Genomic DNA, 25,657 nt, shown 5'->3' on the forward strand with positions numbered 1-25,657 from the left:
CTGGTGGGTGTGAGGTCATATCTCATTGTGGTTTTGATTTACATTTACCTCATGATTAGTGATGCTGAGCACCCTTTCATGTACTTGTTGGCTATTTGTATGTCTGCTTCAGAAAAATGCCTGTTCAGATCCTCTGCCTATTTTTCAATCGGATTGTTTGTATTTTTTTTTTCTATTGAGATGCATGAGTTCTTTATAGACATTTCGGATATTAACCTCTTTTCAGATATATGACTTGCAGATATTTTTTCCCATTTGATAGATTGTCTTTACATTTTATTGATGGTTTCTTTTGTTGTGCAGAAGGTTTTTAGTTTGATTCAGTCTCGTTTGTTTGTTTTTGCTTTTGTTGCTTTTGCTTTTGGTGTCAAATCCAAAAATTCATTGCCTACCCCTTGTGTTTTCATCTAGGAGTTTTATTGTTTAAGGTCAGGTCTTTAATCTACTTTGTGTTGATTTTTGTGTATGGTATAGGATAGGACCTCTGTTTCATTCTTTGTGTGTGGCTGTTTTCCCAACATTTATTGAGGAGACTCTTCTTTCCCCGTTGTATAATGTTAACGCCTTTGTTGTAAGTTAGTTATTTATGCACGGGCCTATTTCTGGGCTCTCTATTCTGTTCCATTGATCTATGTGTTTGTTTTATTCCAATACAGTACCGTTTTGATTACTATAGCTTTGTAATATAGTTTGAAATCAGAAAGTGTGATGCTTTCAGTTTTCTTCTTTGTCAAGATTACTTTGGCTATTCAGGGTCTTTTGTAGTTTCATACAAATTTAGGATTATCTGTTCTCTTTTCTGTGAAAAATGCCATTAGAATTTTGATAGATATTATATTGGCTCTGTAGATTTCTTTGGCCAGAATGGACATTTTAACAATAATAAATCCTTTAATCCATGAGTGTAGAATATTTTTCCTTTTGTTGTCGTCTTCACTTTCTTTCATCAATGTCTTATAGTTTTCAGTGTACAGGTCTTTAACCTCCTTGATTAAATTTATTCCTAGGTATTTAATTCTTTTGATGTAATTGTAAGTGGGATTATTTTCTTTTTATTGAGAATTATGCCAGTATCATACTATCTTAATTATTATAATTTCGTATCACATTGTCTTGATTACTTTGTAGTAAGCTTTGAAATAGGAAAGTGTGAGTTCTCCAACTGTCGTCTTCTTTTTCAAAGTTATTTAGGCTCTTCTGGGTCCTTGCGTTTCTCTATGAATGTTAAGACCAGCTTGTCAGTTTCTGCAAGAAGACCGATCAGATGTAATTTTGATAGGAATGGTGTTGCATCCATAGATCAATCTAGGGTATTGCCATCTTAACAATTTAAGTTTTCTGAACCATGAACATAGGATGTCTTCTCAGTTATTTAGTTCTTTGATTTCTTTCAGCAATGCTTTATAGTTTTCAGTGTATTGTCTTGCACTTCTTTTAAAAATTTAATCCTAAGTATTTTATTTTCCTGATGTTATTATAGAGTTGTTAATAAAATTCAGTTTATAATGGGAATTGTATTGTTCATTTCATTTTTTGATTGTTCATTGCTAGTCCACAGATATACAATTGATTTTATATATTGATCACATGCCCTCAGTATTGCCGAACTTGTTTTTTTCATTCTAGTACTTTTTTAGTGGACTTGTTAGGATTTTCTATATAAAATATATCATCTGCAAACAGATAGTTTTACTTTTTACTTTCCAATCTGGCTGCTGTTCATTCATTCATTCATCTATCTGTTCATCCATCCATCCATTTTATCTGTGTGTCTGTCTATCTGTCTACCTATCTATTTATCTATTTATCATCATTTTGCCAAATTGCCCTGGCTAGCACCTCTACTACATTGTTAAATAGAAGTGGCGATAATGAATGCCTTTGTCTTGTTCCTGATTTGGGGGGAAAGCATTCAGTCTTTCATATCATGATATCATATTAGCTTATGACGATGAGTTTTTCACAGTGCCCTTTATCAGGTTGAAGAAGTTCACTTCTATTTTTAGTTTGTTGATTGTTTTTGTCAGAAAAGGATGCTGGATATTGTCAGTTGCTTTTTCTGTATATACTGATTATTGTGTGGTTTTAGTTCTTTTTTTATATCGTATATTACATTAATTGATTTTCATATGTTGAACCAACTTTGCTTTTCTGGGGATAAATACTAGTTGGTAATGTTGTATAATCAATTAAAAAATGTTGCTGAGTTTGGTTTGGTAACATTTTGTTGAGGATTCTTTTGATTGTATTAATGAAAAGATACTGGTCTTCAGCTTTCTCATAGTGTCTTTGTCACATTTTAGTGTCAGGGTAATACTGGTCTCATAGGATTAGTTGGAAAGTGTTCTTTAATTTTTCATTTTTTACAAGAGTTTATGAAAGATGGTTATTAATTCCACTTGGAATGTTTGGTACAATCCTCCAGAGAAGCCATCTGTCCTCTGCTTTCCTGGACTATGCTTTCTTTGTGAGAAGTTTTAAAATGACTAATTTGATTTTTTCACTTTTTTAGGCATATTCAGATGTTCTGTTTCTTTAGTAATTTGTACCTTTCTAGGAATTTGTTTAGTTTATATAAGTTATCTAATTTGTTGGTGTATAGTTCATAGTGTCTTCTTATAATGCTTTTTATTTTTATAGGGTTGGTAGTGATATCCCATATTTAATTCTTGATTTTAGTAATTTGAGTCTCCCTCCCTCCTTTCCTCTCCATCTATCCATCCGTCCGTGTCTGTCTGTCTGCCTGCCTGCCTGCCTGTCTCTCTTGCCTCAGTCAGTTTAGCTAAAGATTTGTCAATTTTATTGATACTTTCAAAGCATTAACTTTTGGTTTTGTCGATTTTCTCTTTTAAATTTCATTTACTTCAGTTTTAATCTTTATCATTTTCTTCCTCGTTTTAGGTTTATGTTTTTCTAATCTTTTTCCAGTTCCTTATGGTAGAAAGGTATTATTATTTTTTTTTAAATCATCTGTGGCTCTGTATCTTTTAGTAGGACTTCATCTGAGGTTGAGAACTTGAAGTAAAGTGTTAAGGTTTATTATTTGCTTTTGTATTTTTTGGTAAACTGCTGAAATCTAGAGAATAAACGTTTTTGTGAAGTAAATTTGTAGAACGAATAGTGGGAACAAGAGATGAGTTTTGGAGCTTATTTTGAGTTTATGCAGAAAGAAATTCACTTTCAAGGCATGAAAACCTTGTTGAACATTTTGTGTTAGGCATGAAAGTTGAGCTCTTCTTCAAAAATTTATGGTAATGTTTAGTAAGAATGGTGTGTCCTAGATATGATGGGTGGCACAAAGAAAGTATTACCATCTCCAGTCTGATAAATAATATTCTTTATTTCAGGTATGTATTTTAAGCTCCAAATGCAGATATCCCATTCTCTACTAGGTATTTCCATTTGGGTGTCTTATGGGCACCTTAACTACTTGTCTAGATAGAACTCCAATCGGTTCTTGCTTTAGCATTTTTTTTTGTCTAAGTAAATGGTATCAGTCGTATGAAGCTAGAATTTTGCCAGTCTGTATTCAGTAGTCACCAAGTACTAATGCTTCTAAATATCTCTTGAAGTAAGGATGGCAGCCCACCATGACCTCTTTGGATTGCTCTTCAGTCTTTTAATTGTTCTGCTTCCATTCAGTTTTGATACTCTCCCCTATTTCCTTTTCTACACTGCAGCTTCTCTGGTGATTTTACTAAAATAAAATTGGTACTCTCTTGTTTAAAACCTTTTTATTGCTGCTTTTTGGGGTAAAGTCCAAATTTCTTAAAATGATTTATTTTTGTCACCAACTTATTAATCTGATTAATTAACCTTTAAGTTGTTTAAAATGTGGCATGTTCTCTTTGGCCTCTGGCTCTTTGGAGATCTGACCCTGGTTTATGTCTCTCACTGCATAATTGCAAGCCTCCCTCTCTTCAGCTGTGTTATCTACCAATCTAATCTTTTAGTCCCTAAGAGTTATGCTTTCTCTTGCCTCTTTGCACATTCTGTTCTTACACTTTTACTCTTTTTCACCCATTTCATATTATTCATATTCATCCTTTAGTTTTCAGCTTGTTTGCTCAACGAGGCCTTTTCTGACTGCTAGACCAGGTTTGATTCCTCTGCTCTATGCACCCATTGCACCTTTAATGAACTTCAACGCAGCACTGAACACATTTCGTAGAGATTACTTGTGTTTCTTCTCCACTTAACTGAGCTCTGCAAGGGCAGTGTTTAGTTTTGTTTACTACTGTATCCCCAGCACCTGGCATCTTGCTAGATACATGGAAAATGACCAGTGCATGTTTGTTGACTGTTGACCAAAGAATGGCAAAATTAACTTTGCTTGGGGGTAGGTCATTCTAATGTTTCAAAGAGAAGGAAATGGATGGGTTGCGGCTTGAAAGATGAGTAGAAGTTTTCAGAAGATTGGAGTGGGGTGAGAGCGATGAGAGGAAGGGCATTTTGCAGAACACCATCTACAAAGGCATAAAAAAGCTTGGGCATAAGGGTGCCAACTGCTCATAGTTCCAGCCGGGAAGGGTGCGGATTTGAGGAATTGTTGAGAGGTGAGTCTAGAGAATGAAGATGAGAACGGGGTCATATTCATCTCGTTGGCATGGGGAACCACTCATATTAAGTAGGGAATTTTAACATCTATTAAACTGTTACTGTGTCTTGGTTTTTTCTTAAAATATATTATCATCCCATTTAAGGCGCATAACAATCTTTCCATGGCAACTGAATTTCATCCGAGCTGAGTAAAGGCTGGTTATCTTATTTATTCTGACATACTTGGTGTTTATAATTATATCCTAAGCAGAATCATCATTCTTTGAAGTCATGTTTTATGTATTATACTTCTCTCTGTCTCAAAGAGAATTTAGGTCAGTGTTGGTATAGTTTTATCTGTTCCTCCAGTTTTTGGCATATTCTTATCAGCGCTTCTTATAAAATGCCTCCCCAGCTGAGCACAGCATACAGGAGGTATCCTGATTATTCATTTCAGAGTAGAATAGAATTTATACTGTCTGTGTTCTGGGCCTGAGCTTTTGTTAATGAAATTGACAGTGACTAACATTTTGGTGATCATTTCATGCCCTTTTTTTTTTTTTTTAAATTAAATCACCAGAGGTAACCAAGCTTTTCATGTGAGCTACTTAAGACCTTTTGTATTTGTTTAGTTGATCTTTTGGAGCCTAACTTAGGGGTTTTTATCTTTATTCCTATTAAACTTCATTCTGTTGGGTTTAGCTCCTAATGCTTAACTTACTTATTTGGATTTCTTTTAATTCATATATTTGAATTAAGCTAATAGATGGCTTAAAAATCCTGAAATGTAAACTGTGATGTTTCCCTTGCCCACTCAGTCTTTTACTCTTTCCACAGTTGTTACGTATTCACCCAGAGTTTCTATATGTGTACATGGTACAAGCAAATGTGAATGTGCATTCTTTTGCATATGCATTTTACTTGCAGGGGTGGTTTAAATTTTTTTTTTTCCTGAATAGAACTTGCATATTTCCTAAGTTTGTTTCTAGATATTTACTCTTTTGGTTGCTGTTATAATAAGCTCTTTCCTATTGTTATATTTCTGTTGATTCCATATATTGATTTATATACAGTTGATCCTTAAGTGTGGGGGTTAGGAGCGCTGACCCTTGTGTTTGCGGTTGAAGAGCTGCATGTATAACTTTCGACTCCCCAAAAACTTAACTACAGCTGTCTCTTGGTATCTGTAGGGCATGGGTTCTAGCCCCACTCTCTCTCGCCCTTTGCGTGGATACCAAAATCTGATGATGCTTAAGTTCCTTAGATAAAATGGTGTAGTATTCGCAGATAGGCTACAGCAGGGTATGCTTAAACATCACTGCATTCATGTGGATTCAGCATAGTGCTCAGCACGTGGCATGTTCAAGTTTTGCTTTTTGAACCTTTCTGAGATTTTTTTTTTTCTTAGAATATTTTTGATCTGTGGTTGGTTGAATCCTCAGATATAAAACCTGCAGTTTCAGAGGGTCAGTTGTAAAGGTAATTTTTAGTATGTCAATTTGTATATAAAATTTGAAAGACTTTTTACCTTACATTTCTCTCATGGTAGATGAAATATTTTACCAGTTTCCCAAGTGAGAAGAGAAACCAACTTTGCCTGTCTGTTTAGTTTCATTACACTCTTTCTGATCTCATACTACAAAGTATTTTAAAACATTTCCCACAATAACCGCATTTTTAAAAAAAGTATAATTCTTAAAATGTAAACACAAAAATATATGTAATGTATATATAGATAATGAGGCATGGTAGTGAAACAAACATCCATGAATTCACATTAAAAACCAGACTATTGGCAGTCCAGAGCTTCTGTTTTCAGTAATGACAGAGTACGACTCTTCCAGATGATTACCCTAAAAGAAATCTATAATATTTCAACATAATAAAGAAAACGCCAGCTACTTAAAGTGACTGGAGAGTGAACAGAAGCCTGTAGACTTTGGTGTGGGGTACACACTCTGAAGAGAGAACTGTGTGAAGTACGTTTCTGTTTTCATGGCTTTTAATAAGATATTGGGGGTGACAGTGGAGAAATGAGTCTTACTGGCTGGGGAAACCAGAGTAATGATAATCATGGCCATCAACAGATTGCAGAAATTGTGAAAGGGGAAGATCCAGAGAGAGGATCCTGGAAATTCTTTCTGTCCAGAATTCTCACTGATCCCAGAACCGAACAGACTGATTGCAGCTCAGCTAACAGAGATCTGAGCTGAGCCTGGAGCTGTAGCCCAAGAAACGAGTTCACAGTTTAAATCATCCATCCATAGATTGCCTGCTGAAGCAAAAGAAGCGACAGTTAAATAACAGAATCTCTAATCGTCACAAGTTAAAATTCATAATGACCAGGATAGAATCCCATGATTACCCGACATGTGAAGAAATGGAAGAGAAAATCAACCAAATGCGGCCTTAGATGAGTCGGATGTTGGAACTAGCAAATAAAGATTTTAAAGTGAAACTAAAACTGTCTTCACTGAAGTAGTACAAAATATGCTTAAATGAGTAAAATGGTGTTTCACCAGAGTTAAGATGAGTAAAATACAATAAAATAGAAATTCTATAAGTGAAAAATCCAGTATTGAAAACACAAAACATTAACTTGGTGGATATAACAGCCTTTTGCTTAAGGAAAAATTAACTTCTAATGTGTCAGAGAAATAAGAGCTAAAATTATTAAATTTCTAGAAGGTAAATATCCTTTTGACATTGGATTGGACAAAGATTTCCTGAATAGTACACAAAAGGCACAAACTATAAAAGGAAAACAAATCAGTTAAATGCACTTAATCAAAATTAAAAACATTCACTTTCGAAAAACAGTAAAGAAAATGAAAAGGCAACCACGGTCCTAGAGAAGATATTTGTAAAACATTTGTATGGCAAATGACTTGTAATTTCAAAACTCAGTAATAACAAAAAAGAATGGGCAAAAGATTTGAACAGAACCTTCACAAAAGAAGACATACCGGTGGTCAGTGAGCTGAGCCATTGGTATTGAATCTGTCCATATCTGCATTACCCGATGGTCACTTTGGGACTTGAGTTAATAAACAAAGTTGTATGCCCATAGAATGGAGTACTACCCAGCACTGAAAAGGAGTGGACTGTTGACACATGCAGCAACTTGAATGAGTTTCAGAGGGGTTATGCTGAGTGAAAGAAGTCATTCATAAAGATTTTAGATACTTATGATTTCATTTTTATGACATTTCCCAAAAGACAAAACTATAGTGATGGAAAAACAGGTCAGCAATTGCCATGGGTAGAGATGGGGGAAGGTAGGCGTAGCAGGGAGTTTTTTGAGGGGAGGTGATGGAGTGTTTGTGGTGATGGTAACACAAATCAATGCATGTGCTAAAATGCACAGAACTATACACGGAAAGAAAAATTTCATTTGATAATTTGAAAAATAAAAAATTAATGTGTCCAAGATTAAACAGTTATGAGTAGCTTTAATATATTGTACTTCATTAATCTGTTCTCTGTCAGTCGATGTTTGTTTATTTTTTCTTTCTTTTGTTACTAACTGGTTGTGTTGCTTCCTGGCATACATGTGTGTTTTTCTTAGGGTCTGCGACGAGGAGAGGAATTGCCCGGTTGTAGCACGTGCATGGTCCGGTTTGAGGAGATAATGTCAAATTGTTTTTCAGAGTTGTTTTAGTTTACATTTTTTCCTCCTGTAATTTGTAATTTGTAATTTCAAAAAAAGACACCGGTATGTCTCCTTTTGTGAAGGCTCTGTTCAAATCTTTTGCCCATTCTTTTTTGTTATTACTGAGTTTTGAAATTACAAGTCCTGGTTATAAGACATTTGCATGTCTAAGGATGTCTTAATTTTATCTTAAGTCTTTAGAAATCATTTTCCTTCAGCATTTTCAAAGCATTGTTCCATGGTCCTTTGGCTTATTGTGTTAGTATTAAAAAGTCTGTGATTCCTGATCTTTTGGGTAGAATATTTTTTTGTTTGGAAACTTATTAGTAGAAACACAGTTCTACTCCCAGGGTTCTGAGATTTCACAATATGTTCACAAGTTTCACAGTATGTTATTTTATGTGGGTTTATTTTTATTCAATATGTTGGGTCTTTGGGGCCCTTTTTATTAACTCTAAATGAATAACATGAGAATGCCCGAAGGGTAAAAAGTTTTGGATACCGGCATTCTGAGAGCCCACATAGAAGAGGGCTGGAGTCTTTTTTCTGTGTATGTTCACATGGTCCTCTTATTTTTATACTTATCCTCAGTCCTCAGATGTGCCTTATGTCACTCAGTGCAGAGTAAAAATCCATTTACTTTTCCAGAGAATAAACTTCCAGTCATTTTCTTGAGTGGAAGAAAGGGGAAACACTGAAATATTGGTTGGAGGGGGTGAATTTAATGATATAAATGCAGTCTAGACAATTTGAAACCAGTCCTTTCTAATTTAGCACCTCCCTGAACTCTTCCGTCTCTCCTTCTCGCCACTTTGGAGTTATCATTACTGCCAGTTCTTGATTTTGAGGTGTAAATTGGTTGATTCTACTATTGGTATGAGTTTGGTTTTCTTAGACATGCCTGTTTTTCCACTTTTAAAATGATTTAGGTTTTGTTTCTTTTCTCATTTTCTTCCTCCTATGGGTTATAGGCTTAAATTTTTTTTAGGAGAGAGGGAAATTATATGCTTGTATTTGGCTAGTTTTCTTTGGAATTTGAATTTAAAAAATTTATGGCCCAACTGTATGCTAGAAAAGAGGAAGCAATGATTTTTAATTTCCCCAACTTAAAAAGCCCAGTAATTCATCAAGGAATTTGTTCTCAGGTATTGGGACGCTCCATACTAATAGTGGAGTGTAGGGTCTGAAGAGGTTTACCCCATAAATCACGAAGACCTAGTTTTTGAATGCTTGACCCAGGAATTTAAGATCGAGAGGGCTAGATGCTTGCAGTCTTTTAAGAAATCACTCAAATACAGTAAAGTTTCAGGATACAAAAATCAGTGTACAAAAGTCCATTGTGTTCCTATACATACTAACAATGAAAATTCAGAAAAGGAAATGAACAAAAACAATTCCTTTTGTAATTGCAATAAAAAGAATAAAATACCTAGAAATAAACTTAACAAAAGATGTGAAGGACCTATATACTGAAAATTATAAGACTTTATTAAAAGAAATTGAAGAAGATACAAAGAAATGGAAAGATATTCTGTGTTCATGGACTGAAAAAAATCAACACAGTTAAAATGGCCATGTTATCCGAAGCAATACACAGACTTAATGTAATCTCCATCAAAATCCCAATGGTATTTTTTAAAGAAACGAACAAAAACTCATCAGATTTGTATGGAATCACAAAAGACTCTGAGTAGCCAAAGCAATCCTGACTTCAAATTGTACTATAAAGCAACAATAATCAAAACAGCATGGTATTGGCAGAAAACAGACACACAGGCAAATGCAACAGAATTGAGAGCCCAGAAATAAACCCCCATATATACGGGCAAAGAATTTTTGACAGAGGAACGAAAAGCATACAGTGGAAAAAAGAAAGCTTCAGTAAATGGTGCTGATAAAATTGGAAAGCCACATGCAAAAGAATGAAACTAGACTGCTGTTTGTCACCATACACCAGAATTAACTCAAAATGGATCAGAGACCTATAAGACCTGAAACAATAAATTGTTTAGAAAAAAACATAGGTACTAAACTCATGGACCTTAATTTTAGAGAGGATTTTATGAATTTGACCTCAAAGGCAAGGGAAGTAATAGCAAAAATAAATGAATGGGACTATATCAAACTAAAAAGCCTCTGTGCAGCAAAAGAAACCTTCAACAAGACAGAGGCAGCCAACTGAATGGGAGAAGATATTTGCAAACGACACCTCCGATGAGGGGCTAATAGCCAAAATATATAAAGAACTCATACAACTCAACAATAAAAAAACCAAACAATCCAATTAAAAATGGGCAAAGGACCCAAACAGACACTTCTTCCAAGAAGACATACAAACAGCCAACAGACATATGAAAAGACGCTCAGCTTCACTAGCTCTCAGGGAAATGCGAATTAAAACCACAACGGGATAACCGCCTCACGCCTGTAGGAATGGCTGTCATCAACAGGACAAGCAATAACAAGTGTTGGAGAGGTTGTGCGGGAAGAACCACCCTCATACACTGCTGGTGGGAATGCAAATCGGTACAACCACTACGGAAAACGATATGGAGAGTCTTCAAAAACTTAAGACTAGAATTACCATATGACTCAGCAATTTCTCTTCTGGGTATCTGTGCCCCAAATTCGAAAACATTTACATGTAAAGCTGTATGTGCCTTGATGTTCACAGCTGCATTATTCACAGTGGCCAAGACGTGGAGACAATCGAAGTGCCCTCTGATAGCTGACTGGCTAAAGATGTGGTGTACATATACAGTGAAATATCACTCAGCCATAAGAAAAGATGAAATACTGCCATTTGTGACAACATGGATGGATCTTGAGATTATCGTGCTAAGTGAAAGAAGTCAGACAGAAAAAGTCGAGAACCATATTGTTTCACTCATACGTGGGATGTAAAACTGAAAGCAACCACCAAAGACCAAACAGAGGCTCATGGACACGGACAACAGTTTAATGGTTACCAGAGGGAAGGGGGAAAGGAGGGAGGGAGGTAAGGGTAAAGGCAGTCAAATATGTGGTGACGGAAGGGGATTTGACTTTGGGCACTGAACACACAATGCGATATACACATGATGTATTATCGAACTGTCCACTTGAAACCTTTATAATTTTATTAACCAGTGTCACCCTAGTACATTTAATAAAAAGAAATCAATGGCTGTTTTCCATAGGTGTCAGTGAATTTATATGCATGTTTCTCAGAGTGGCCATAGCTTTCATTAAATTCTTGGACAAGTTTTCTCTGCTTGAAGCGTGAAGTTAGGTTTTTAAGTGAAGTGATTTAGGGTCTTTATTCTGCTTTCTATAATAGATGAAGATTAGATCCACCCTTTCCATCCCAGCATTTTATCAGTGTTGGCCTTTGATGCAGTCAGTTACAGTGAGGAACTGTTTCCAAATCACAAAATGGTAGGGTTTTTCCCAGACTTGAATAAAGTACTATGTTTTTATTACTTGTTTTCAGTTCACCTACTGTGCCTAATCAGTCTGGTTTGTGTTAATTTTTCAGGGTTTGTGACTTACCATCAATAGTCTTAAACTATCATATTTCAGATCTCAGTGTATGGTTGCTAGGTTTTTTTTCTTATTTTTAATCAGATGTTTTGTACTTCCAGGCAGAAACAATTCTCTGTAATTATGCTACTGCATAATGATAGTTTTCCAGCCAAATAAACAGCATGTTGAGATTGTATCCTAACTTTTGAGTCATCTTCTTTCACTTGAGTTTTTGAGTTTTTATTTAGATTTAGGTACAGATTTTTAAATATCTTCTAGTCCAGTAATTTCCCTAATATTCATCTCTTGCAGTTTTTGTATCATTTTGCTGTCTTATATTCTTATTGACCTATTGGAGAATGGTGTAACTATCCCTAATGCAGAACAGATATATATAACAGTGAATCGTACTAAATTAAAATTTTTTTGTTAGGTGCCAGTCAGTTTACCAATGATTCTTTCTTTGCTTAACTTTTTACTTTATTTTATTTTATTTTTAGAGCAGCCAAGTCATATCATGGCTCCTCCAATTTCACATCAGTGACTATCTTTTTCATTACTCTGCAGTATCTTCCTTCAAACATGTCTACATTTTAAAATTAAACCATCCATTCCTCAGCACTGTTTTATTTTCCTCTTTAGCATTTACTTGGCCATCTGCTATACCATATATTTTTGTTTGTTTATGACCTGTATATTCCTAGAATGTTTAAGTTCTTCAAGTGCAGGGTTTTTTTTTTTTTTTTAATCTTTTGTCCACTGCTGTATTCCCAGAGCCTAGAATAATGCCTGGCATATAATAATATTTGTTGAATGGATTTCTACTCATTCATATGCTTCTCTTTCTTCAAAAGAAGTATAAAGAGGAAGGTTTTGATTACTACCCAGTTCTGGCTTTGAATCCTGGTTTTACTTCTTACTAGTTCTGTGACCTGGGGCTGGTAATGGAATAATCTGTTACCTGTTTCTTTCTCTGTAAGACTGGCAAATAGACTTGACCCTTCACCTATCATCAAACAAACCACTGATCTGCTTTCTGTTATTGTAGATTTGTTTGCATTTTCTAAAATTTTATATAAATAAAAAAGACTGTACTCTTTTGCCTGCTTCTTTTCATTTAGCCTAATTATTTTGAGATTTATCTGCGTTTCCGCATGTATCAATAGTTCACTCCTTATTTTTGCTGAAATGGTATTTCATTGTATGGACATACCACAGTTTGTTTATCTTTTATCTGCTGATGGACATAGAGGTGGTTTCCAATTTTTTTTACTATTACAAATAAAGCTATGATGAACACTCACGTATAAGTCTTGGAATGGTTGTCTTTTTCCTTTTCTCTTGGGGAAAAACTTGGGAGTGGGTTATATAATAAATGTGAGCTTAACTTTTTTTTAGAAACAGCTAAGCTTCCTTTCAAAATTATAGTACCATTTTACATTCCTGTTAGCAGTATATGAGAATTCCAGTTTTTTCCACATCCTTGCCCACATTTGGTATGGTCAGTCTTTTTAATTCTAGCCATCTATAGGTGTTAGTGGTATGTTACTGTGTCTTTAATTCAAATTTACACAGTGACTAATGATGCTGAGCATCCTTTTATGTGCTGTTTACTTTCTTTGGAATGAATGTTCAAATCTTTTTGCCCATTTAAAAATTAGGACATTTTATTACTGTTGGGCTTTTGTAGTTGTTGAAGTTTTGGAATCATTAATTTATTTAAGCAATATTTTCAATTGATCTTAAAATTTCATGCCCCTTATCTGGGTTTTTGTTTTCACCATAGTAACTTTTAAAAAACTGTAGTAAATATATGTAACATAAAATATACCATTTTAATCACCTTTCAATAAATTCACAATGTTGTATAACCATCATCATTATCTATTTCCAGAACTTTTCATTATCCCAAACAAAAACTCCAAACCCATTAGACAATAACTCCTTATTCCCCCCTACCCCGAGTCTAGATATTTCATGTATGTGGATTCATATATTTGTCCTTTTGTGTTTGGTTTATTTCACTTGTGATATTTTCAGGGTTCATTCATGTTGTATCATGTATCAGATGCCATTACTTTTTATGGCTGAATATTATTCCCGTGTGTGTGTGACATTTTGTTTATGGATTAATCTGTTGATAGATACTTAAGTTGTTTTCATCTTTTGGTTATTGTGAATAACACTGCTATGAACATTAATGCATAAGAATCTGGGTCCATTTTCAGTTCTTTTCGGTATTCAGTTGACCCTCAAACAATGTGGGGGTTAGGGAGTTAGGTGTGCCCACCATCTGCAGCTGAAAGTCTGCATGTAGCTTAAGTCTGCCTTCTGCATATGCAGATTCCTAATCACCTGTTGACTCTTGAACAACATGGTCAGATCAATTGAAAAAATTTGCGTGTATAAGTGGACCGGTGCAATTCAGACCTGCATTGTTCAAGGTCGACTGTATATGTAGGAGTGGAATTCTTGGATCATATGGTAATTCTGTGTTTAACTTATCGAGGAACTGCCAAGTTGTTTCCCATAGCAGCTGTATCATTTTACATTCCCACCAGCAATACACAAGGGTGTTAATTTCTCCACATCCTTGCCAACACTTACTATTTTCTTTTTTTAAAAAGAAAATAATAGCTCTCCTAGTAGGTGTAAAGTGGTATTTTGTGGGTTGATTTGCATTTCCCTAATGACTAATGATGCTGAGCATCTTTTCATGTGCTTTTTGTATCTTCTTTGGTGAAATGTCTGTTAAAGTCTTTTGCCCATTTTTGAATTAAGTTTATTTTTATTTTTGCTGAGTTGTAGCAGTTCTTTATATATCTGTATATTAAAGTTTTAAAAACTGTTTTGTGGACTATCTTTTCACTCTTTTAATGGTATCCCTCAATGCACAAAGGCTTTTAATTTTGATGAAGTCCAATTTACCTACTTTCTTTTGTTGTTTTTTTGGTGTCATATTCGAGAAATTATTGGTATGGCTAATGTCAAGAATTTTTGACCCTATGGTTTCTTCCGAGAGTCTGATAGTTTAATTTTAGTTCTTATATTTAGGTATTTGAATCATTTTGAGTTAATTTTTGTATATGGTATAAGGATCTAACTTCATTCTTTTTGCATGTATGTTCAGTTTTTCCAGCACCATTTGCTGAAGAGCCTTTTATTCTGCCCCCCGCCCCCTGCCCCCATTTGATGGTATTGGCACCTTTATTAAAATCTATTGTCTACATGTGTTAGGATTCATTTCTGGCTCTTAATTATATTCCATTGATCTATATGCCTGTCCTTATGCCAATACCACATCGTTTTGATTACTGTTGTTTTTTTTGTATGTTTTGAAACTGGAAGGTGTGAGCTGTCCAACTTTGTTCGTTTTCAAGAGTTTTGGCTATTTGGGGGTCTCTTGAAATTTAGGATGGGCATTTCCATTTCTGCAAAAAACACCTTTTGGGTTTTGATAGGGATTGCACTGAATCTGTAGATTGCTTTGGGTAGTACTGTCATCTTAATAATATTAATCCTATCAGTCCATGAACCTGGGGTGTTTCTACTTAATTAGGTCTTCTTTAATGTCTCTCAACAGTGTTGTTTTCAATGTACAAATCTTGTGCCCCTCTGGTTAAATTTATTCCTAGTATTTTATTCTTTTTGATGCTATTGTGAATGGAATTGGGTCACAAGCAAGGCAGATGCACTGGTTCTTCAGGGATCTGCCAGACCATCCAAAATGTGTTAACACTGAATTTTTGGAGGACAAGGTCCACATTGTCTGCCCTGGCACCAGGCAGCTGCTCCAAGAAGGTGGACTACTGTTCTCTTAGCCAAGCAGAGCCTGTGGAATGGGCTGTGATCACTGATTTGTATCCATTGTTTTCCTGCCCAAGAGCAGCAACCTTTCTCCTCATCCCTTCATTACTGAGCACTCCTCTCTGGTTGTTATAAGTGTCCAGTTAGGTTCCAGAGTTCCCAGATAGTTGATTCTGGTAATTTCTTTCCAGCTTTCTGGTTCTTCCAGTGGAGGCACCAACTTGTGCTGCCACTGTGTGTGACATCACTCTTACTGTTGATTTTTAAGAAAATTTTTTCATATATTTGGAACATAAGTCCTTTATCAGATACATGCTTTGTAAAGAATTTCTTACAGCTTGTGTCTTGTCTTTTCATTCTCTTAAGTGTCTTTCAAAGAGCAAAAGTGTTAAATTTTCATGATGTCCAATTTATCAATTTGTCCTTTTACAGATTCTGCTTTCAGTGTCTTATCTTAGAAATATTTGCCTAACCCAAGGTCCCAATGATTTTCTTTGATGTTGTCTTCTGGAAGTTTTGTAGTCTTGGATTTATATTTAGGTCTGTTACCCACTTCAAGTTTTTTAAAAAAATATTGTACAAGATATGAATCAAAGTTCATTTTTTTATACGGATATCCAGTTGTTCTGGCACCATTTGTTGGATAGGCAGGCTATCCTTTCCCCACTGCATTGTCTTTATATCTATGTAAAAAATCAGCTGTCTGTATATATGTGGGTTTATTTTTGGACTCTGTTCTGTCCCACTGATCTATTAGTCTGTTTTTACATTAATGCTACACTGTTTTGACTATTGTAGCTTTATAATAATTTTTGAAATCAGGTAATATTAGTCTTCCAACTTTTTCTTTTTCAGAGTTGTTTTGGCTATTCTGTTTTTTCATTTCAATTTGATTTTAAAAATCAGCTTGTCAATTTCTAAAAAAAAATGGAATTTTGATTGAGATTGCATTGAATCTATAGGTCAGTTAGAACACTGTCATTTTAATAATACAAAGTCTTTCAACCAATGAACAAGGCATATCTCTCAATTTGTTTTTTTAATTTCTCCTAGAAATATTTTATAGTTTTCAGTGTACAGATTTTTCATTTATTTTGTCATATTTATCCATACCTATATACTTCATATTTTGATATTATTTTAAATGGTATTGTTTTCTTAAAAAACCTTTTCTGTTTTCTGCTAGTATATAGAAAAATGATTACTATTTGTATAGTGATCTTGTAACATGTAACCTTACTAAATGTACTTATTAATTAGTTCTAGTAACTTTTTCGGTAGATTCCATTTGATAATCATGCCATCTGCAAACAGAGTTTTACTTCTTCCTTTCTAATTTGGATGTTTTTTATTTTTCTTGCTTGACTGTGCTGACTAGACCCTTCAGTACAATCTTGAAAGTGGTAAGATCATAAAGGGAAAGGATTCACTTTTGTAAAGTTGACTTCTGAAAATTAAACCAGTGAATTCCCAAAGTGGATGTCAATAACCACTATGGGGGCCAGGGAAACCAAGAGATTATGTAAGGTGCCAAAGGGCTTGGGATGTCCTCTCTAGGGAGCAAAGACTGCAATGTGGTCACAACTGGGGAAGGAATGAACAGAGTGAATGTTGGTCAGTCAACAGTGTGGAAAAGAGGGCTCCAAAGAGCCAGATGTCGGTAGTGTTTATGTGAGCTTCAAAGAAGAGAGACATAAGTTTTTTGGAACTAAATATAGTCTCTAGAGAATAATGCTGTATGATGGGATAAGGTTGGTACTTTTAGGGTATGCATGACTTGGCCGAAATATCTCCTCCCAGCTCTCCACCCCGTTACACAAGGGTTTTTGGCTTACCAAATTGCCTTCTGATACACTTGCAAATTCTGCTACCAGCAGTATTGTCTTAAATAGGGGACATCAGCATCTTGGTCTTTGGGAAGTTTTACAGTTAAAAGCTAATTAGTTAGGTTGGTTATTTTTGGGATTAATTATGAAGGATAGATTGGGGTGACTTATGAGTCAGATGAACTCTCTTAGAATGACTTCTTGTTTATTGTAACAAGTAATGCTGTCATTTTGGCCTCTTAGCAGGCTGCCATTTAAGTTTCTCCTACTGATAACTGCCTGTCCCTCCTTCCTTATTAAACGGAATGTGTTTGATATTCCTAAGGAAGTGCTCAAGATGGAAGAAGGCCTTCATCGGTTAGTTTCTTTCTATTAATACTCACCTCCTCCCTATAGCCTGTATAGATATAGCTTTAAATAGTCTTTCCTCATTACAAACATTTAATTAACATCTTGTTCTGCTTCCACATCCTAAGGCAATTTAACATTTAAAGTTTGCAAAGCTGTAGATGACATGCTTTTTATCACTTACGTTCTGTTGGAAGTACATTTCTAATGTGTAGCATAGCACAGGGGAATGGGAATAGGGAAGGAAGGATTATGTTTAGGGCAAAGGAGAATTGAAAGAAAAGAAGTAAAAGCTTTGTCTTTTCTCCCCTACCAGGCCTTGTAAATAGCTTGGGAGAGTTAGCTTATTTGTAGCTGTGTTTGTCTCTGGTTTAAGTCCAGAGGCTAATTAGGATAGATACTTTTAGGAACCACTCTGTAGTCAACACCCCTTTCCAAAACTTGTTTTTCTACCTATTTTTTCAATCTTGTCAGTGAACATTTTTGACTACATCTATAGATTAAGTAAGCATGGCTCATAGAAGAATTCTATCTTAGGGGCTCCTTATCACCCAGTAACTGTTCTAAAAAGAGAAGTCTATAGAAGCAAATTACAGTTTGATTGGTATATTTACTTTCTTGTAAGAGATCTGATAAAAGTCTTGGGCCATTTCTGTAAACTTAATCATTCCAGATGTACTGAGGTGGCATTTAACTGACAGTATTTTCTTTTGAGCCTAGCTCCATAGTTAATATTCTAATTTCCATTTCTGTTCCCAGTTCATTCTATACATTGGCCTTTGCCCAGCTTCCTATTAGCTCTTAAGGAATATACAGTCTACCTTTTATTTTGTATTGCAGTGCTTCACTTGCTTTGCATGAGGTGGTGCTAAAATAATAGTTAATTAATTATCAGTTGAGAAAGAGGTGTGGATTACTTTGGCATTATTTATGCCCAAATGATTTTTGTGTGCCTTAGGCAAGATTTCGTTTACTATCCATTTACTCCCAGGGTACGTCACCCCCTTATCCAGCTCAAGGAATACAAAATAATCTCATTATTGGCCCTAGCAAAACTTAATTAAGAATATAAGTCTACTCTAAGATTTAAGCCAAATAAATTATTTTAGTTTGAGTCACATTTTGTTTCTTTTTCCTTTTATTGGCATAACACAAAAATAACTGTTGGGATGGTTTCTCATCTAATGTAATCATTTTAGGATTAATTGAAATAGCAGTGCGATAATGCTTCAAATTCAAACTCTTTTACTATACTTTTAACCTAGAAATAAGAGAAAACAAAATATGTAACAGACTCATAATATTTTTGTGGGTTTCTAAAGTAAGACTAAGGTGATAATGTGGTACACTTGTTGCATTAAAACTATTTTTAAGAAAAAAAAGTCCTTGAAGTGACTTTTTCATATGTCCTTGGGTCTGTAACATGATTGTTGACAGAGCTTAAAAACAGTTGAGTTTTTATAAGCAGTTTTAGTTCAGTGAATACATAGGCATCACAGTTTATCTAAATAAATGTTAGGTGCAATTCGTAGTAGTCCTTCCATCTTGAGGGTATTATGATACCACGGAATAGCAGCAATTACATGCACAATAGCAATAATGAGCACACATGTTCATTCTTATATTTTGATGGTTTGATAAAAACCCCAGTACCCATAAGAACGTTTGTTTTTACTGTTTTTATTAAATGTATTGGAGTGACATTGGTTAATAAAATTATAAAGGTTTCAAGTGGACAGTTCGATAATACATCATGTGTATATCGCATTGTGTGTTCAGTGCCCAAAGTCAAATCCCCTTCCGTCACCACACATTTGACTGCCTTTACCCTTACCTCCCTCCCTCCTTTCCCCCTTCCCTCTGGTAACCATTAAACTGTTGTCCGTGTCCATGAGCCTCTGTTTGGTCTTTGGTGGTTGCTTTTAGTTTTACATCCCACGTATGAGTGAAACAATATGGTTCTCGACTTTTTCTGTCTGACTTCTTTCACTTAGCACGATAATCTCAAGATCCATCCATGTTGTCACAAATGGCAGTATTTCATCTTTTCTTATGGCTGAGTGATATTTCACTGTATATGTACACCACATCTTTAGCCAGTCAGCTATCAGAGGGCACTTCGATTGTCTCCACGTCTTGGCCACTGTGAATAATGCGGCTGTGAACATCAAGGCACATACAGCTTTACATGTAAATGTTTTCGAATTTGGGGCACAGATACCCAGAAGAGAAATTGCTGAGTCATATGGTAATTCTAGTCTTAAGTTTTTGAAGACTCTCCATATCGTTTTCCGTAGTGGTTGTACCGATTTGCATTCCCACCAGCAGTGTATGAGGGTTCTTCTTCCCGCACAACCTCTCCAACACTTGTTATTGCTTGTCCTGTTGATGACAGCCATTCCTACAGGCGTGAGGCGGTTATCCCGTTGTGGTTTTAATTCGCATTTCCCTGAGAGCTAGTGAAGCTGAGCGTCTTTTCATATGTCTGTTGGCTGTTTGTATGTCTTCTTGGAAGAAGTGTCTGTTTGGGTCCTTTGCCCATTTTTAATTGGATTGTTTGGTTTTTTTATTGTTGAGTTGTATGAGTTCTTTATATATTTTGGCTATTAGCCCCTCATCGGAGGTGTCGTTTGCAAATATCTTCTCCCATTCAGTTGGCTGCCTCTGTCTTGTTGAAGGTTTCTTTTGCTGTGCAGAAGCTTTTTAGTTTGATATAGTCCCATTCATTTATTTTTGCTATTACTTCCCTTGCCTTTGAGGTCAAATTCATAAAATCCTCTCTAAAAGTAAGGTCCATGAGTTTAGTACCTATGTTTTTTTTCTCTATGCAATTTATTGTTTCATGTATTATATTTAGGTTTTTGATCCATTTTGAATGAATTTTGTGCTTTTACTTTTCTTTCCTGTTTCTAGGGAAGTTATCAAAGGGAAAATGATAACTCCTAGGAAGCTTTTTGAATTCTTTGTAAGAAGAGTGTGTTTTGTAGTTCTAAAATATATTAGTGAAGAGGCAAAAAACTACCCAGTGATCATAAAGTAGAGGCAGTCAGTGAACAAATACTAAATTCTCGTGTAGTGTAATGACTTGCAACACTATAAATTTCTCCCTCCTGGACTTGGTGCTACTTTTGTCACACATTTGCTTTTCAAAATGCTACAAATACTCAATGCATTGGTACTATTTTTTTCTTTAGAATGGGAGTATTTTCTTTAAAGGATTAGACAGTAAACATTGTAAACTTTATGGGCCAATAGGCAAAATTGAGGATATTTAGAGGTAGTTATACAACAAGAAAGGAAGCAAATTTGTACACATTTTATTGATGAAATTCAAAATATAACTGAGCACAAATCTTTTGGTTACATACATTTAATGAGTAGGTTGACATTTTGTTTAATTGGTGTTCAACATTAATGTTCCTTATGATCAAAAACTGTTGCAGTTCATTTCTTAATGCAGATCCATAATGAGATTTTGTTTTTCATCTTCATAAATACCTTTTCAGACAGATAGGTATTGCCAAATACTGATGTCAATCCATAGGTGAATATTTTTTTAAAATTTTTTATTAATTTATTTTTTTAGGCAAGGCAACCCTCGGTTGACCTCACAGATTGCAAGGACCTTGTCAACTTACAATCTCTTCTTCTTATTTTTTTTATTATTATTTACGCCTACTGTACCTGGTCTTCCTAGGTGGTTTCCCATCCAAGTACTAACCAGGCTCGACCCTGCTTAGCTTCTGAGATCTGATGGGATCGGTCTTGCTCAGGGTAGCGTGGCTGTAGACAATAGGTAAATATTTTAATTTGAGACTCTTCATCACTTGGAAGGCATTTATGGAATTTAATACCTTCTCTTGTTATTTGCCATATAGCATGTCATTACATTGCAGATTAAAGTACTTCCAACTGATGGTTGGGTGGAAGTTCCTTAGTTGCACCATTACATGGATTTTGAAATATGGAAATTTTCTTTTCAGTGCATTGCAGTTTAAAAACTCTGCAAGAACTGTACTTTGAGCACAAAAATATATTTGCTGCAAATTTGAGTGGGAATAGAGATCCTGCATCTTATTTGAACTTTTGACAGTATGGGAATATATAAGCAGCTTGACATTAGTTGTGATTTAGGTTGCCATAGAAATGACTTTACTCTAAGTTTCAAAAATAAGCATGGCTTTAAGTTGTATTTATTAAGAAACATCATCAGGACTGAAGCAAAAGCTAATTTACAAAGCCATTTATTATTTGATAATAGTGGTTGAGTTATTTAATAATAGTGGTCAAGGGCAGTTTTCAGTCAGAAAAATTTCAGTCACAGTTCTGAGCTCAATAAATTTGCCATAAAATTTGATTGCTACTAGCCTTCCTGATGCTGTGCACTCGAACAAATCAAGATACTCTGTTTCTTATAAAAATTCACAGAAATAAACACGATCAAGTCCATGAGCAAATGAAGTTCATTATTGACTAATGGTAGTAATACGTGGAAGAGTCATACATTTTCTGCAAAGTACTTGCTGATGAGTAGTACAGTGAATAGCCATTGGTTTTAAATATCTTATATTTTCACAAACTTTGTTAATTTGTCCAACTAAGCCTTTTTCTGCTCCATGTATATGTTCACCACCATTAATATAACTAAGGTGTTCCTTATATATTTTGGATATTAACCCCTTATCGGATATATCATTTATGAATATCTTTTCCCATTCAGTAGATTGTCTCTTCGTTTTGTTAATGGTTTCCTTCGCAGTGCAGAGCTTTTTAGTTTGATGTCGTCTCATTGTTTACGTTTACTTTTGTTGCCCTTGCCCGAGGAGACATATCTAAACTATGTTACTAAGACCCATGTCAAAGAATTTACTGCCTATGTTTGGCTCTAGGAGTTTTATGGTTTCGGGTCTTAACATTTAAGTCTTTAATTCATTTTGAGTTTATTTTTGTATATTGTGTAAGGCAGTGATCCAGTTTCTCTCTCTGTCTCTCTGTCTCTCTCTCTCTGTCTGTCTGTCTCTCTCTCTGTCTCTGTCTGTCTGTCTGTCTGTCTCTCTCATTAATTGACCATATAAGCAAGGGTTTATTTCTGGGCTTTCTATTACTTTCCATTCTGTGTGTCTATTTTGTATCTTACCGTTTTGATTATTATAGCTTTGTACTATAGTTTGAAATGAGGGCACATGATACCTCCAACTTTGTTTTCTTTCTCAAGGTTGCTTTGGCTATTTCTTATTGCCCATTTGTGTATCTTCTTTAGGGAAATGTCTATTCAGAGCCTTTGTCTATTTTTAAATTGTTTTTCTTTATTGTTGAATTGTAAAAGTTCTTTATTCTAGTGCAAAATTCTTATACTGTATGGTAAGTCCTTACATAATGTCGTCAGTAGGTTCTTGGAAACTGACTTTAAGCGAAATGACAGAATGAAACCAATTTTATTATAGGCTAATTGACATAAACAAGAGTTAAGTTCCTATGGCATATTTCTGGTCACAAAAATCACCAAACATCTAAATAAAGACTCAGAAATACTTCTGATATTAAACATTGAAATAAATGTGTTATACATACATTTAAGAAAATTAATAACAAGTAAGATTATTATTTTCCAACCTGCTTATTTAATTTCAGGGTCATGAGTGGCTAGAGCTTGTCCTGGCAGCTCAGGACACAAGGCAGGAACCAGCCTTGGACAGGATACCATTCCATTGTAGGGCTCACTCACACACCCACCCCCACAAACCCACACTCAGTCATACTTATACTGGGACAGTTTAGACACTCCAGTTAACCTAATGTGCACATCTTTGGGATGTGGGAGGAAACAAGAGTATCTGGAGAAAACATGGTGAGAACGTGCACACTCCACATGGCCAGTGGTCCTGCCCAAGAATCGATTCCTTTCCCCCCATCAATCAAAGTTATGAAAAGATGTTGAATGAAACTGTTCAGGGACCTGCTGTGTTTGATAGGCAAAAATTGCCCATTCCCCGGGGGGTCTTCTTTCACTTTCTTGATGGTGTCCTTGCAGCACATAAGTTTTTAAGCTTGATGAGGTTCAATTTATTTATTCTTTTCTTGCTTATGATTTTGATGTCATATATAAGAAAGCATTGACTAGTTTAAGGTCATGGAGACTTCTGTATTTTCTTTAAGAATTTTATGGTTTAGCTCTTACATTCAGTCTTTGATCCATTTTGAGGTATAGTTCACATGTACTGAATTTCAGAAGTCTTAATTGTACAGTTTTGACTTATGTAACCCACTCCCCAGCACTATTTCTGTCTTCCCAGAATGTTCTTTTTGTGCTTACTCAGTCAATCCATATTCCTCTGGAAGCAACTGGTGTTCAGATTTTATTCACCTTAATTTAGCCTCTTCTAGATCTTTTTGTAAATAGAGCTATGTGGTATGTACACTTTTGTACCTAACATTTTTGCTCAGCATAATGATTGTGATATTCATCCATTGTGTTTCTTGTATCAGTTGATTTTTATTTTTTATCACTAAGTGGTATTGCATTGTATCAGTATCGTGTATTTTATCTATTCTCTTCTTGATAAATGGTTGAGTTGTTTCCAGTTCTGGGTTATTGTGAACAAAGCTGCTAAGAACATTCTTGTGGAAGTCTTTTGGTAGAAGGTTTTTTTTTGAGTCACTCTGGCTAGGGATTTATCAATTGTAGAAATCTTTTCAAAAAACCAATTTTTGGTTTCATTGATTTTTTTTTTTCACCTGTTTGATCTTTTAAATTTCTTTTTGTTTGCATTCTTTGGATTTAAACTGCTTCTTTTCTTTCTTCTTAAGGTGGGATGTTAGATAATTGATTTGAGATTTTTCTTTTTTCTAATGTAAGCATCTTATCATCTTTGGAAAATTATTAGCCATTATCTCTTCTAATAGTTCTTTTGCTTTATTCTCTCTCTCCCCTCTGAGACTCTAATTACGCATGGGTTGGAGATGCTGTTAGCTCACATATTTGTTATACTTTTTATTTCATTCTTTTTTAATTTTTGTAGTTTCGTTTGGGTAATTTCTATTGTCCTGTCTTGGAGTTCACTCATACTTTCTTCAGCCCTGCTCATTTTCTTGTTAAGCCCAATCAGTGAATATGCAATTTTTAATATTCTAATTTTTAGTTTTAAATTCTATTTTTTTAACTTAGAGATTTAAAACTGTTAAATTTCCTCTTTCATTTATTTTGTTCATCTTTTATCGATTCTTCAGCATGTTGATATTAGCCATTTAAAATTCTCTTATCCTGGTATCAGCATTTGGGTCATTTGAGGGTATGGTTATTGGACTTTATTGAGCATGGGCCACATTTTCAGTTTTTTCAGTATATTATCTCAGATTTCATGCCGGGCCTTGTGTTTATACGTGCAGTAGAGACTGAAGTGAATATCATTTCCCCCAGAGAAGGCATGTGTTTTTCTACATCAAGGGTGTTTTGAGCTGGGTTGGGGCTAGGTCTTACCATCAGTTACTTTACGTTCACCTCTGGTTTCAAATTTTCTTGAGAGTGTGATTTATTGTGTGTGTATTGTAGGTTTCTTCTTCTAGTAGGACTTTTGGTACCTGAAACCAGAGACCTCTTTCTTCCTTTCCAGCCTGCTACCTACCCACTCAGCAAAAGTTTTTCTTCTGGAAATTAAGCAGTATGTGGAAGTACTAGCTCTGCACTTTGGACTCTTCCAGATTCTACTGTGTTATGCCACTTTACATATTTCTTAAGAACGTCACTGTTTTCTTTTGAGTCTAGCAAGAGTCCCTTTGTGGCAGACTTGATCTGTCCATGTCTCAAATGTCCAGAGTAGTTTGCTGTCTCTTTTCACCTAAGAAGAGATTATCCTTTCTGAAATTTAGTTTCTTAAATCTCTCTATGTTCACAGTTCTCCGATCTCTCTACAAAACATGTGATTTTTTATTATTATTTTAAAAATAGTTATAGCAGGAGCAGTGGCCTGTCACAACCTTCTAT

At 35.0% G+C, this 25,657-nt stretch overlaps 1 protein-coding gene and 1 pseudogene across 1 annotated transcript in view; one reads left to right on the forward strand and one right to left on the reverse strand.

The window, feature by feature from the left end:
- DOCK3 (dedicator of cytokinesis 3) overlaps window positions 1–25,657 on the forward strand; it is a 313,424-nt gene that overhangs the window by 27,411 nt on the left and 260,356 nt on the right. The gene's annotated exons all lie outside the window — the stretch shown is intronic.
- LOC120582615 (uncharacterized) lies at window positions 21,349–21,467 on the reverse strand (annotated as a pseudogene).

The sequence above is a fragment of the Pteropus medius genome, unplaced genomic scaffold (assembly GCF_902729225.1).
Source record: "Pteropus medius unplaced genomic scaffold, Ma_sr-lr_union100, whole genome shotgun sequence".
In the NCBI taxonomy this organism is placed as follows: Eukaryota; Metazoa; Chordata; class Mammalia; order Chiroptera; family Pteropodidae; genus Pteropus; species Pteropus medius.